At 56.6% G+C, this 6,228-nt stretch overlaps 1 long non-coding RNA gene across 1 annotated transcript; it reads left to right on the top strand.

Annotated features, from left to right (window-relative positions):
- Nucleotides 1-572: 572 nt before the first annotated feature.
- Nucleotides 573-5,929, top strand: LOC136284626 (uncharacterized). Its single transcript, XR_010719243.1, has 5 exons — nucleotides 573-637; nucleotides 1,449-1,643; nucleotides 1,934-2,010; nucleotides 3,680-3,739; nucleotides 4,910-5,929. It is a non-coding gene; the product is annotated as an uncharacterized lncRNA (long non-coding RNA).
- Nucleotides 5,930-6,228: the final 299 nt, after the last annotated feature.

The raw sequence follows: 6,228 nt of genomic DNA, 5'->3' as shown, positions 1-6,228 counted from the left end.
TGCTGCAGCTGCTGAAGACCCCCGAGGGGGGGGCGGCCCTGAGACCCCCCCACCCCCCCCCCAACTCCTCTGGAGGCCTCGGAGACCCCCCCAGACCCAGGTGGGTTTTTGGGGGACCCCCCCACCCCCACCCGGTCCAAAAATCCCCCCAAAAAAGCCCCAAATCCCCCAAAATCTCCCCCCAAATGACCCGGGGACCCCCAAAATCCCCCCATCAGCCCCCGAGACCCCCTAAAATCCCCCCAAACCCCCAAAATCTCCCCCCAATCCCCCCCCAAACGACCCCGGGACCCCCAAGGACCCCCCAAATCCCCCCTAATGACCACAAAGACCCCCCAAAAACCCCCAAAATCTCTCCCCAATCCCCCCAAATGACCCCGGGACCCCCAAGGACCCCCCAAATCCCCCCTAATGACCACAAAGACCACCCAAAAACCCCCAAATCTCTCCCCAATCCCCCCCAAACCCCCAAAATTTCTCCTCAATCCCCCCCAAACGACCCCGGGACCCCCAAGCGCCCCCAAAATCCCCCCCTGACCCCCCTTTCTGTGCTTCCCCCCCTCCCCAGGAGACCCTCCCCGAATTAAAGGCTGAACTGGGGAAGGTCCAGCAGGGCCTGGAGGAGCTGCAGGCCCAGGTGGGGCTGGGGGGCGGATTTGGGGGGGGATTTGGGGAGTTTGGGGGGTCCCTGGGTCCTGTGGGGGGGATTTGGGGGGGGTTTGGGAGGAATTTTGGGGTTTTTGGGGTCAGTTGGGGGGGATTTGGGGGTTCTTGGGGGTCTCTGGGTCCTCTGGGGGGATTTTGGGGGAGGTTTTGGATTGTTGGGGTGGTTTGGGGTCAGTTAGGGGGAATTTGGGGAGGTTTTAGGGGGTCTTTGGGTCCTTTGGGGGGTTGAGGGGGGAATTGGGGACATTTTAGGGTGGAGGGCTGGGGGTGGGGATTTTGGGGTCAATTGGGGGGAATTTGGGGGGTCCCTGGATCCCAATTTGGGGCTGGGGGAGTTCCCTGGGTCCATTAGGGGAGGATTTGGGGGGGGGTCCCTGTGGGATTGAGGAGGATTTGGGGGGATTTGGGGAGGATTTGGGGGGTCCCTGTGGGATTTGGGGAGGATTTGGGGAGGATTTGGGGGTCCCTGGGGGATTTGGGGAGGATTTGGGGGGTCCCTGGGGGATTTGGGGAGGATTTGGGGGGTCCCTGTGGGATTGAGGAGGATTTGGGGGGATTTGGGGAGGATTTGGGGGGTCCCTGTGGGATTTGGGGAGGATTTGGGGGGTCCCTGAGGGTTTTGGGGGAAATTTTGGGGGTCCCAAACCGGGATGAAGCAGCTCCAGGTGGGCGTGGCCTCATTTTTGGGGTGAATTTTGGGGTTTTTTTGGGTTTTTTGGGGGGGGGGGGGGTTTCCCCTCCCCAACCCTCCCCCCTCCCCCTTTAACCCTTTCATCCTCCAGCTGTCAAACCTGGGGGGGTCCCCACCCCCCGACCCCCCCAATTTGGGGCTCCTGGGGGGGAATTTGACCTCCTTGGCCGCAGCTTTTGGGGCCTCGGAGCTGTGGGACCCCCCGGGACCCCCCAGGACCCCCCAAATTCACCCCTGCGGGCCCCCAGGCCCCCCCTGTGGGGAGGGGCTGAAGGAGCTCAGCCAGGTGAGGGGGGGGGGCGGTGGGATTTTTGGGTGGATTTTTTGGGGGGTCAGAATTTTGAGGAGGGGGTTTGGATTTGGGGGATTTTGGGGGGAATTTGGGGAGGGGTCTGGGGTTAATGGGGGGAATTCGGGGGGTCCCAAACCCCTTTTCTTTTTGGGGGGGGGGTCTTTGTTTTATTTTGGAGTTCCTGGGGGAGGGTCTCAGCTCCAAAAAGGGGAATTTGGGGAGGGGGGTCACTGCTGTGGGGGAGGGGCTGACCCCAAACTCCCCTCCCCCCCTCCCCCCCGCAGGTTTTGGGGGTCCTGACCCAGCTCGGGGCCAGCGCGGGGGAGGTGACACGGCTGGGGGGGGGTCAGCCAGGCCCTCGGTGAGTGCGGGAGGGGGGCACCCCAAAACCTGACACTAAATAGCCCAAAATACCCCAAAACTGCCCCAAAATACCCCAAAATATCCTCAAAATATCCCAAAAACTGCCCCCAAAATATCCACAAATAACCCCAAAACTGCCCCCCAAAAGAACCCAAAATACCACAAAAAACTGTCCCCCAAAACTGCCCCCCTAAATACTCCCAAATATCCCCCAAAAAACTGCCCCAAAATATCCCCAAAAAACTGCCCCAAAATACCCCAAAATATCCTCAAAATATCCCAAAAACTGCCCCCAAAATATCCCCAAATAACCCCGAAACTGCCCCCAAAAGAACCCGAAAAGTGACCCAAAAACTGCCCCCAAAAGAACCCAAAATACCACCAAAAACTGTCCCCCAAAACTGCCCCCTAAATACCCCAAAATATCCCCCAAAAAACTGCCCCAAAATATCCCCAAAACTGCCCCAAAATACCCCAAAATATCCTCAAAATATCCCAAAAACTGCCCCCAAAATATCCCCAAATAACCCCAAAACTGCCCCCAAAAGAACCCGAAAAGTGACCCAAAAACTGCCCCCAAAAGAACCCAAAATACCACCAAAAACTGTCCCCCAAAACTGCCCCCTAAATACCCCAAAATATCCCCCAAAAAACTGCCCCAAAATATCCCCAAAACTGCCCCAAAATACCCCGAAAAACTGTCCCCCAATAACTGGCCCAAAATGGCCTAAAATACCCCAAAATATCCTCAAAATATCCTCAAAATATCCCAAAAACTGCCCCCAAAATATCCCCAAAATACCCCAAAATATCCTCAAAATATCCCAAAAACTGCCCCCAAAACTGCCCCAAAATACCCCCAAAAACCTGTCCCCAAACCCCCCCCCGAGCCCCCAAAAAACCCCAAATCCCCCCAATTTTGGGGGTTTTTCGGGGAGTTTTGGGAACTCTTCGGGAATTTTTTTTGGGGGGGGGCTCTTTTGGGGGTTTTTTTACGGGAATTTTTTTAGGGCTTTTTTTTGGGGGGGAGGTTAATGGGATTTGGGCCTTTTTATGGGATTGGGACCGGTTTTGGGGTGGAATTTTTGGGATTTGGGCCGTTTTATAGGATTGAGACCATTTTGGGAGGGGGAGTTTTTGGGATTGGGGGTGGATTTTTTGGGATTTGACCCATTTTATGGGATTGGGGTGGACTTTTTGGGATTGGGGGGTGGATTTTTTGGGATTGGGGGTGGATTTTTTAGGATTTGAGCCATTTTATGGGGCTGGAACCATTTTTTGGGGTGGGAATTTTTGGGATTGGGGGGATTTAATAGGATTTGAGCCATTTTATGGGATTGGGGTGGATTTTTTAGGATTTGACCCATTTTATAGGACAGGAACCATTTTTTGGGGTGGGAATTTTGGGGTTTGGGGGGATTTTTTAGGATTTGAGCCATTTTATGGGATTGGGGTGGACTTTTTGGGATTGGGGGTGGATTTTTTGGGATTGGGGGGTGGATTTTTTAGGATTTGACCCATTTTATGGGACAGGAACCCTTTTTTGGGGTGGGAATTTTTGGGATTCACGGGACGGCAGCGGATTGACGCCGCCGGGTGGATTTTTATCCTCGGGGGAGTGGGGGGGGGGTCCCTTTTAACCCCCGACCCTTTATTCCCCCCCCCAGAACCCCAAATCCCCCCCCTGTCCCGGCGCTTCCAGCTCCCCCCGGACTGAACCATTCCCGGTAAGTCCCGGGGTGAGTTTTCAATTTAATTTAATTTAATTTTAAAACGATTTCAGATTAAAAATTAAGATTTTTTTTTTCCCGCGGAGGGTTGGGGTGGGGGGGGGGATCCCTTGAGGCCTCCCAAATTCCTGGGATTTATTTTTGGGATCGGGGGGGGGGCCCGTTCCGGGGGGGGTCCCGGAGGTTTTCGGGCCCTATAAGGGCAGCGGATCCCGTGTTTATCCCGAATCCGCCGTGACTCAGCCCGAATTCCCAAAATTCCAAAATTCCAACCCCGGGGGGGGTGGGGTGGGGGTGTCCCGCCCCCCAGTGACGTCACTGCCTCCTCCCCCCCCCCCTTTCCCAGCCCAAATTCCAGGCGGGATGAGATCATCGGGATGGGGCCGGGAGGGATTTTTGGGGGGATTTGGGGGGATTTTAGGGAGGGGGGGTGAGGAATAAAAAGGGGGAGGGGATAATGGAGACACCCACCCCCCCCAAAAAAATAAAAAATTTGGGATTGGGGGAGGAATTCTGAAAAAAAAAAAGGGGGAAAGTGCCTAAAAAAAAGTTCTTGGGGGAGGAGGGAATAAATCCTAAAAAGGAAAGTTTGGGGGGAGGAATCCTAAAAATAAAATTGGGACGGGGGGAGGGGGGTGTCCTAAAAGAATTGGGGAGGGGAATGTGGGATGGGGAGGGGAAATCCTGAAAAAAAATGGGGAAAATCCTGAAGAAAATGGGGAAAATCCTAAAGAAAATGGGGGAAAATCCTAAAAAAGGGGGAAAATCCCTAAAAAAAAATCCTTAAAGGGGGGAATTAATCCTAAAAAAAAAATCTGGGGGGAGAAAAAAACCCCGAAATTATTTTTGGGGGGAAGCTTTGAAAAGAAAATCCGGGGAAGGGAGGAAAGAAATCCTCAAAACCAAAAGTGGGACGGGGGAAATCCTAAAAACCCCCAAATTTGGGGACGAATAAATCCTAAAAGAAATTTGGGATGGGGCGGGGGGGCGGGGGTGGGGAATAAATCCTAAATTTAAAGAAGGGTGGGAAAAGCCCCGCCCCCTGCCCAAAAATGGAGTGGTGGGGGACGTCCCCAAAATATTCCCAAAACATTCCCAAAAATATCCCCAAAACGGCCCCAAAGTGTCCCCAAAGCTCCTCCAGGTGACCCCGGGGTGTCTTTGCAGGTGTGGCAGGAGCTGGTGGCCTCAGGTGTGACATGGAGGGGACACCTGTGCCACACCTGGGGCCGGCCCTGCGCGTGTGACACGCCCCCTGCGGGGGTTGGGGACACGGAGCGGACGTGGGGTGACACAGGCGCTGCACGGGTGACGATGTGCGCCACCTGAGTGGGTGTCACACCTGGCCCCGGGGGTGTCACCTGTGTCCCTGGGTGTGTCACACCTGTCCCGTGTGTGTCACCTGTGTCCCTGGGTGTGTCCCACCTGTCCCCGGGTGTGTCACCTGTGTCCCTGGGTGTGTCACACCTGTCCCGTGTGTGTCACCTGTGTCCCTGGGTGTGTCACCTGTGTCCCTGGGTGTGTCACACCTGTCCCCAGGTGTGTCACCTGTGTCCCTGGGTGTGTCCCACCTGTCCCCGGGTGTGTCACCTGTGTCCCCGGGTGTGTCACCTGTGTCCCCGGGTGTGTCCCACCTGTCCCTGGGTGTGTCACCTGTGTCCCCAGGTGTGTCACCTGTGTCCCTGGGTGTGTCACACCTGTCCCGTGTGTGTCACCTGTGTCCCTGGGTGTGTCCCACCTGTCCCCGGGTGTGTCACCTGTGTCCCTGGGTGTGTCACACCTGTCCCGTGTGTGTCACCTGTGTCCCTGGGTGTGTCACCTGTGTCCCTGGGTGTGTCACACCTGTCCCCAGGTGTGTCACCTGTGTCCCTGGGTGTGTCCCACCTGTCCCCAGGTGTGTCACACCTGTCCCCGGGTGTGTCACCTGTGTCCCCGGGTGTGTCACCTGTGTCCCCGGGTGTGTCACACCTGTCCCGTGTGTGTCACCTGTGTCCCCAGGTGTGTCACCTGTGTCCCCGGGTGTGTCACCTGTGTCCCCGGGTGTGTCACACCTGTCCCGTGTGTGTCACCTGTGTCCCCAGGTGTGTCACCTGTGTCCCCGGGTGTGTCACCTGTGTCCCTGGGTGTATCACTCGTGTCCCCCCTGTCGCTGTCACACCTGCCCAGGTGTGTGTGACGATCCCAACACGACCCTTTGGGTGTCACCGCTGTGCTGTCCTTTGTCAGGGGAGGGGACACGGGGGGCGTGGCAGGTGTGGGTGTGGCACAGGTGGGTGTGGCCAGAGGGGCGTGACAGGTCTGGGTATGGCACGGGTGGCCTTGAGGATGACACAGGTGTGGGGGCGTGGCCCAGGTGTGGGCGTGGCCCTGAGGGTGACACAGGTGTGGGGGCGTGGCCCAGGTGTGGGTGTGGCCTTGAGGGTGACACAGGTGTGGGGGCGTGGCCCAGGTGTGGGCGTTGCCATGGGGAGGTCACACAGGTGTGG

This window comes from Chamaea fasciata, unplaced genomic scaffold (genome assembly GCF_029207755.1).
Source record: "Chamaea fasciata isolate MVZ Bird 193981 ecotype frontalis unplaced genomic scaffold, bChaFas1.0.hap1 SCAF_1191, whole genome shotgun sequence".
NCBI classification, from domain to species: domain Eukaryota; kingdom Metazoa; phylum Chordata; class Aves; order Passeriformes; family Sylviidae; genus Chamaea; species Chamaea fasciata.
Note: the sequence above shows the minus strand (reverse complement) of the source record. Positions and strands in the feature narration are given on the sequence as shown.